The following is a 9,133-nucleotide window of genomic DNA, read 5'->3' as shown; positions in this document are numbered from 1 at the left end:
TTTTTGTGCACAATGTTTCAGAGATCTTACTACGCGTCGCTAGTATACACGTGAAATTTTCACGTATAATAGAAAGTTACTGTCTTCGGCAAAGTTGTTCAGGAGATCAAGGTCTTTTGGCTGGTGAACAGTAGTTCAGAATTTTCTCACTGTGCTGTGCTAGTATACATGTGCAATCCTCATATATGCTACAGCTTGAGATCCCGAACAGCTAGAAACTTACTTTCTTCGGCAAAGTTGTTTAGGAGATCAAAGTTCAGAACATTTTCGATATGCGGCGCTAGTGTGCATGTTAAATATTAAAAAGGTTAGGAAGTAACTGTCATCGTCAAAGTTGTACATGCGGCAAAGTTCTTCCGGATGGTGAACATGGAAATGTGTTTTGTTCAAAGCTCTCTCATTTTAGTCCAATTTTTGATCTCCTTAGGTTATTTGAATGGTATGAATGGTATACACACTTAGAAATAACTAATTTTACACGTGACGGAATCCGTCTTTGACATAAAAGATGAGACGTAAACAAACATGTCATGTAAAATTAAGTGCTCCGAGACTGAAAAGTTCGTTGCTCGACGAAATGTACGTTTGATTGAGCTATATTGCGCGTCTGTTATGACTCAAATTTATGTCAAAATTGACGCTCGTATACGTCACTCTCAGAGCACCTAATGCTACATGATTTTTTATAAGTGTGTAGCATAAGGGTTCTGTTACAACTTTTAATTTATTTATTTTTCAAGTCTGAGAAAATTAATCATGATTCTTCAGAGTAAATTTTGAAAAATATTGTAGCTTTGGGTGAATATTTGATTTACAAAATTTGAAAATGATATTGAGTAATTTTCCTCTTCGTATTTCCATTCAAAATCTTTCAAATGTTTAAAAAAGAACGAAAATTGGACGTTTCTAGGGGGTGTCCTTAAACTTATGATCGAGAGTGTACGGTTTTATAAATTTCTTCATTCAACTGTGCAAAAGTGCCTCCTTCTCTGAGTTAGTCTCGTTGTCCGTGCATACGTAAATACAGGGATTTTTTTTTTGTTCTAGACCCCTCGATAATACATTTTGAAATAAGCCTAAAATGAGGGAAACTCTAAACATTCATTTGGTGGAAGTTTTAGCGATATTGATCTTTCAAGATAATGTTTTCCATCTGAGATACGTGTTACCAAATTTATCAGAGGTATACAAGTGGAACGACTCACCCAAATTTATGTATCCACAAATCTGTAACGTTCGTCTCTGTTACTTAAGACAACGGCTTAAGCGCCACCTTCTGATTTGAAGGACCGTTATCTCTCTTCTAAACCCGGTATGAGACTACCCTTCTCAGGGCAGGTCGAATAGTAATTCCAGAACCGAAAACAACAAATTGACCCAAACGAAATGAGCAAATGAACTGGATTATTGCGGAACATACATTGAAGTAAACTAAGAAAAAAACTAAAGTCAACCAGAACTGAGCGGCAGAAAAGGTTTAAGCTAGAAGGAACAAACAAACTAAATTAAATCAATCGATTAACGACCCCGAATAGGTGAAATCGTTGGTAACTAAACTCGAATTAAAAATATAATATTTCAATGATACGCATAAATTAATTAATAACTAAATCGAATTTATAGAGTTGCACATAGGGCCTATATTTAGGAAAATTGCAAGCATAAAAACTTTATTGTAAATATTCAGTTCACCTTTTTGTACACCCTAGCTTGATCTGGTGACGTCACGCATTTAGTTAACTCAAAAGGGTTCTTCTTTTATTTAATTGTTCACAATAGGGAAGATCTGACCTTGGCGATCGGCGAGGTGCTCCAACGACGATCTACTACCTCAAGCGTTCCCTCGGCGTCTCGAATGTTCTTCGACGAAATCGTTCGTTGTGTTGGCCTTCGTGCGTAGCCGTTGGCTCGCGCGTGAACGGCGATACACGGGGTATGCGTCTCCGGAAGATTGGTGGAGTGAGAGTGAGTTGGCTTTGCTCTCTGCCTCACGCCTTGGCGTTACGAGCCGTCGCGAATGGCGTCTTGACTACCACCCGAAAACTGATCGACACAATCGATCGAAGGACGTACGCGCACACGGGCACAAGTTCGAGTCTTCGCTACTTGACTCAGGGAGTTTTCCAACCCCACAATCACACGTGCTAGACTTCGTAGCCGGAACAACCTTCGGCTAATGCAGTCCAAAAAACCGAATCCAGGCCTGACAACAACAATCCAATCTGGACGAACCAATCCAGTCCAGACTAGCAGCCCACGTTGGATGGGCTTAATGACGCCTATTCAACGTGATAATCTCACAATTGGTTTCTATATATTTACTAAAAGGCTTACCTGAATATTCAAAATACACTCAATTCACTTTATGTTAAATTCGATTTTTGTATAATCTATCCGAACTCTATAAATACAAATAATTTCACAATTTCACAATTAAAATCTATTAGAAATAAAATAAAAAACGCGAACTTACTTCGAATTTAGTTTTAAGCTATAACTAGAATCACTTTCAAAAAAATTTAAGGATCACTTCCAAACTTGATCATTACTTGATAACTGACTCCACCAGAATAAATCGAGCGACGCGCAAATAGCTTGGTTGAACCTTTTTGCTACGACGCAATTTCCACCTTATAATGTACGTTTTCTATAGAGATTATTTTTTTTATTGGTCAGCTCTGGCGGACTAATTTGGAACAATACTTTCCACTGACTCGGCTTTCCACACAAAAGAGCAGGTAGAAAGTAATTTGTGGAAATTTCCGCAACTTACCGAAGGTTTAATTTATTTTTGAATCCCGTTAGTTCGCCTTAAATTATACATGTTCGCGCAAGTTTTTATTTATTCCGATAGGTGGCTATAAAAGTACAATAGAAAGCTTACAATTGGTATAACTAAAAAGGGATATTTTTAGACTAGGAAAATATTCTCGTTACATTTTCGCCCACACAGATAATAATAAAAATTTTGAAACATAATTTCAAAATTTTTATTAACTAAACATTACTATTAAGGGCAATTTATTATTATTTATCAAACTCTAATTAAACTCGAATCTTTTCGAATTAATAGAATCCCGACATATTTAACTAGTGAAAGTTTTTCTTAACCAAAACACAAAACAAATATATATGCTATGTCATTTTGAGCTCCAAACATTATTCTTAATTGAAACGCAATCGTTCACTATTTACAAGAAACATAACATACCAATTCATACTTGAAAACCTTAACTATGTATAACCAACTTTACCTCAGAAATGTCTGACCAATGACGAATGTCTTCAACCGAAATTTAACCGAATTTACCTCAGAAATATCTGAGCATAGATCTTTTCTACAATACCGATTTAGGTACTTCAGATCAATGGTCTGAAAAATTACCGTATTATTCTAAATTAAATCTACTAATCGCGATCAATCCTATAAACATACGCACTCAATCATAACGCAAAACGACATAGCGAAGACACATAAACTAACGTCAGACGCTTCAGACGCTTCACAAATTTTCTGAAATTTCATTTACGGGTTTACACGTGTTACGCGACGAAGAAGCTGTCAAACACAAACGTCAACTCGAATAAAATTACGGCACCGAACACGAGGAACACGAGCTGAGTTACGACTACGGAGATAATTTGAACAAAACTACGAACAACTAATGGAGGGAATTCGCGGAATCTACTTGGCTATAACTAATGCATACTTTGGGATGTTGCTTCGATAAAAAGAAAACTAAATTAAACGGAGATGGAAAGAAAAAAAAAATACGACTGAAGAAGCATCTGGGCTATTGTTACTTCATTGAAAGGCAACGAATGTCGGTCAAGGTCAACCGACTGCATCGTCCGTCGACCTAGTAAGGACTTAAAAGTGCAACACAGCTCACAAACAAAATTAAACAAACAATTTTATTAAATTTATATTTTGATTTTAGGTTTGTTTGTCTAAACGGAAATGGTCTACAATGCGAGGAAACAGACTAGCCGACATCTCGAGCATTGGACACGGATTTTAAAACCTCTGAGAGTATTTTATTGGTAAATTTCGTGGTTTATGTACATCGTTACGATGCACCGTCATAGCTTCAGATTTACCTACACTCGCTTTAGAAAAGATCCATGATAGCTTCCAGCTATTCTTTGACCATCCAGGCGTTCCAGGGCATAAGTATTCGTACCTAGTACTTCCTTAACACGAACCTTCTCGTACTTGTGAGCAAACTTCGCAACGAAGTGTTTCGATTTGTCGGAAAGATGCATGGTTTTTTTGTAGACAACGTCGCCTTTTTCGAACTGGTGCTTACGGTTGGCACGCAAGTTGTACGGATGGCTGTATTTCTGATACGCTCGAAGCAAGTTTTCTTGAACCTTGCGATACAGTTGGATCATTTCTCCGCCGGTTTCTTCAGGTCGTTTTGACCTCTCACTATCTCTCAAGGTTTCATACTCACTACCACTGCTGATCATATTACGCCCAAAGTTGAGAAAGTAGGGAGTGAATCCTGTACTTTCATGGACATTCGTTCGGATGGCTTTAGCGATTTGGTGCACGTTCTTGTCCCAGTTGCGATGATCTTTTTCGTGATTTAAGGAACACCGTATCGCGGTTACAATTACCCTGTTTACACGTTCAGCCGGATTTGGGCTGGGGTGATAGACGGCTAGCGGCCAGTGAGTCACGGAATATTTTTCAAGCAATTGTTGGAACAACTCAGACTTGAATACCGTGGCGTTGTCCGTGATACAGATTGCGGGTGCACCGAACACATTGAAGATAGTGTTTTCCACAAAGGCACACGTCGATAGAGCTGTTGCAGACCGCATGCATTGTACCATCACAAATTTTGAGAAAAAGTCGCTAACTACAAGCAACCAAACGTTTCCTCTTTTGGATCTAGGGTAAGGACCCAGAAAGTCCATGGATATTAACTCCCAAGGTCGCGAGCACAATTTAGGCTTTCCGCATATCGGTTTTACGTTGATATTGGGTGTTTTCGATTCTCGGCATATTTCACACTGGTTACAGAATCGCTTAACGTCAGATGCTAAGCGCGGCCAGTAATGCCTTTCGCGAACCTTGCTGAGCGTCTTTATAAACCCTAGGTGGGCCTCGTTGTGTATGCTTTGGATGATCCCACGTCTTTGAGCAACTGGAACAACATGTTTCCAGCGGAAAGACGGATCTTCTACCACACTCGTGTTGGTGACATGCTTGTAGATTTTCCCATCTGAAATCCGGAAATCAGGGTATCTTTCCGGGAACTTTTCAACCATTCTCTTTAGTTGAATTATGTAAGGGTCTAAATCGACAACATCGATGGAATTTACGGCACGAGAAAGAGCGTCTGCGGGGATATTTTCTGAGCCTTTCTTATACTGCAGTTGCATGTCGTATTTGGAGAGCTTTAGGGCCCATCGAGCAATCCTTGGGGACTTACTCTCAATCGACATGGTCTTCAAGAAAGTCAAGCTCATGGCATCTGTTTGAATGAGAAAAGGTGAACCCTCGATGAAATGCTTGAAGTTCTCAATGCTTAAAAGGACCGCGAGACATTCACGTTCCGTCGCACTGTAACGTTTCTGCGTGCTCGAAAGTTTTTTGGAGAAGTACGCAATCGGTTTGCGTTCTCCATGTTGAACTTGAGCGAGTACTGCACCTATGGCTAAGTCCGAGCTATCGGTCTCTATAATAAATGGCAACGAGAAATCAGCATTGGCCAAGATGGGTGCTGACACTAACGCGGTCTTGAGCTTCTCAAGGGCAACATTCGCTTCACTACTCCAAACAAATTTCTTCACACTTTTCTTAAGCAAGTTGGTGATGGGTGTCGTGATCTCTGAATAATTTGGCAGGAATTTTTGGTAAAACCCCGCAAGCCCGAGGAGCCGACGGACATCCTTGACCGTCTTAGGAATAGGATAGTCGAGGACCGGTTGTATTTTACTAACATCCATCGAGAGGCCTTCCTCCGAAAGAACGTATCCCAGGTATCGAATAGTTTTCTGACAGAACTTGCTTTTCTGAATGTTTATGGTTAGTCCGGCGTTTCGTAGTCGTTCAGCAACGATCTGGATCAACCGGATGTGTTCCTCAAGACTGTTGGAGACGATAATAATATCATCCAGATATACGTAGACATGGGGCTCGAGGTCATGTCCAAGGACTCGCGACATTAATCGGGCCATGGTGGCGGGAGCGTTTGTTAACCCGAAGGGCATGACCACAAATCGGTACAAACCCTTGTTCGTACGAAAAGCTGTTTTGTCCTTGGCTGATGACTCTAGGGGTACCTGATAATAGGACTCTGATAAGTCAATAACCGAGAAAAACTTTGATTTTGGAATTCGTTGAATGATTCCCATCATGTTTGGGAACGGGAAGTCATCTTTTTTAGAGCACTGGTTCAGCCTTCGGGAGTCCAGGCAAATTCTCCACTTACCATTAGGCTTTTTTATTGGAAGCAGCGGGTTAAGAAAGTCTACAGGCCCATTACACTCTTCGATGACGCCAAGGTTCTCCATTCGTTTCACTTCAGCATCAATGACACTTTCAACACTCGGAGACCAACGATAGTAGGAAACCTTTTTAGGTTTTGCGTCTGGAAGAAGGTCAATCCGGTGTTGGATCAACGGAGTCCGCCCTAAACGACCTTCTCTGGTTTCTGGCAATTGCTTGATGGCTTCAAAAAGGGCTTCTCGTTCGATTTCTGTCAGCGTGTGTTCCGTGCTGAGATCTTCCAGTTTCTCTAAAGTTTTCTCAGGTACTTCTACCGTGGGCATCTCCAAACTCTCGTCGATGTTGACTGAATATTCCTCTGGCAAGCTCAAATCAAGGTGCGGTTCAATTTGGAAACAAATTCTTCCTACTCGATCCCCAAAATACTCTTCCGCATAGTCTAATTCAGTGGAAACTTCTTCAGCGCTCACTTTCTCCGACAGGTTTGAGTGAGGTAAGCATTGCAGATGAAACCCAAATTTATTTAGAAAGTCTACGCCTAAGATCAAACGTTTCGTAACCTCCGGAACGATAATTGTTGGAATCACATCCCAAGTAACAATTTGGGTTTTATGAGGGTTCTGTATACCATGATTTAGACTTGTAGTATGCTATAAAACCTCAATAAAACTTCCAATGTTGCTTGGGATGGGTAGCCTGTTGGTAGGAAAAAGGCACATTAACATAACCTAAACAGCGGTAAGCTGTTCCATCAGCGGTTGAGATTTTGATGGGTATAGGATGAATTTTCAGGCCTAGTTTGTTGATCAAATCAACAGAGCTAATGATCGTTAGACTCGCTCCGGTATCGGCCAGTCCCTCGATTTCTTCCGATAAAATCCTAACCTTCAAGTGTGGACAGCGATGGAATGAGGTATTAATTTGATGGATGTTGTTGAAAATGTTGTAGCTGGAATTGGGAATTTCTCGAGTATTGCTTGGAGGGCAAGAATTCCCTGAACTGCCCTCATCTAATCGTTTTTTGGCAATTCGTCGCTTTGTCCTAGATCGTGCTTGTTAGGACATCGATAGGCCGTAGTGTCTGCCAAACCACATAGATGGCAGAAGATGGTCTTTCTTCTGTCGCAATTCCGCCACAAGTGTCCAACACGTTGACAATTCCAGCATACCACTTGTTTCGTATTCTCTTTTTGGCCGTCCGATGCTGGTTTGGTCCTTGAAAACCGTTTTCCAAACTTTGCCTTCAACTCGCATACTTCGTCGGATTCCTCATCTACAGAATGCTCCTCTGATAGGTCTTCTTCAAACTCCAATTGGTTAATCGCAGGTCGAGGCTGAGTCGAGGTTGAATACAAATTCGATTCGAGAGCATCAAACCTAAAGCATAATTGAGCCAAGTGCTCGATCGAGTGAATGGGCTCTATGGCCAGACGACGCTTATACGAAAGCTTCATATTTTCGACAATGATTTCGAATTTCTCGGCCTCAGTCATCTTCTTAATCATTCTCTGGGCGAGCATCTCCATGTCAGTTAAGTAAGCGCTAAACAATTCCGTTGGTCGCTGCTTCCGAGCGCGCATTTCCTCGCGGATGATACGATCTCTGTTTGGATTGTCATACCTCATTTTCAAATAGGCTTCCAACATTTCCCAAGATGTAAATTTCTCCTCATACGTCGTATACCACCCGTAAGCACTATCTTTGAACAGCAAATGCGCATGCATTCTTAGTTCTTGCTTTGATATATCATACGACCTACATAGAATGTTTATCTGCCGTAGGAAATCTGTAACCGGAACTGCGTTCGTATCACCAGAAAACTTCGGCCACTTTTCGATTATGCTGCACTGTTGATGCGGTAGACGTCTCGGATATCCACCGAACGGCATTCTAGATGAACCCCGCTGGTATTCAGGAGGGTACCGGAAGTGACCTGTACCATCGTTCCCATTAGCTGGGTAATGTAGCGGATGCCTTGGCGTTTCAAGACGAGGTACTTCTCTCAGACGAGGCACACCTCTAGAAGCGCTCACCCCATTTGCAGTCACCGGAATACCTCGTTGTTCAAAGGCCCGTCCAGACAACTGCAACGGTGGCGTTGGATCTGGAAACCGGCTGGGCGGATTCGTAGCTTCTCCACATACCGATGGATCCGATTCAGATCCGGAGCACACACTTACGTTGGCCATCTGGTTTACCAAGTTATTCACGGCATGTTCATCAATCACTGGACCATCGGGACCTTGTCGAATTAGCTGGTCGACATGCCTGTGAATGTAAGATTCTATCTCCGACACATGAATGAATTCACTATTCTGTTGCCTCTCTCCAATAGGTGTTTGCTCAACTTCAACGACTTCAACGTCAGGGTTCGTCCTCAAAGGTTGTTCCGTAAGCATCGGACTACTATGTTTCGAAGCAGCTCCCTGCTCAAGTAAAGGATGAGCGAAACGTCGCTGGTATTGAGATGCATCATATATTCCCATTTTGGAACTGATATTCATCGTCCAGTCACCCACGCGGGAGCCTCGCGGTTGCGGTTGAGGATCTGGGAACTTCCTTGATCTGGCATTAGAAGTGCTGGTTGGAACCGTTTGGCGAGGTATGGCGCCCGTTGACTTCTTTGTTACTTGGACTTTTTTGTCCACACGAGCTGGTTCCAGTTGTCCA

The 9,133-nt window shown here is 41.6% G+C and overlaps 1 long non-coding RNA gene across 2 annotated transcripts; it reads left to right on the top strand.

Moving 5' to 3' along the window:
• The first annotated feature begins 3,640 nt into the window (after window positions 1-3,640).
• LOC135709278 (uncharacterized) lies at window positions 3,641-8,896 on the top strand. Of its 2 annotated transcripts, XR_010518345.1 has the most exons (4): window positions 3,641-3,863; window positions 3,942-4,044; window positions 8,245-8,739; window positions 8,799-8,896. It is a non-coding gene; the product is annotated as an uncharacterized LOC135709278 (long non-coding RNA). The 2 variants fall into 2 exon arrangements; XR_010518344.1 differs by having other exon boundaries at window positions 8,245-8,896.
• Window positions 8,897-9,133: the final 237 nt, after the last annotated feature.

This window comes from Ochlerotatus camptorhynchus, unplaced genomic scaffold, assembly GCF_037179485.1.
Source record: "Ochlerotatus camptorhynchus isolate MF236.1 unplaced genomic scaffold, CSIRO-AGI_Acam_v1.1 ptg000357l, whole genome shotgun sequence".
In the NCBI taxonomy this organism is placed as follows: domain Eukaryota; kingdom Metazoa; phylum Arthropoda; class Insecta; order Diptera; family Culicidae; genus Ochlerotatus; species Ochlerotatus camptorhynchus.
This window is presented reverse-complemented; position numbering and strand designations above follow the sequence as displayed.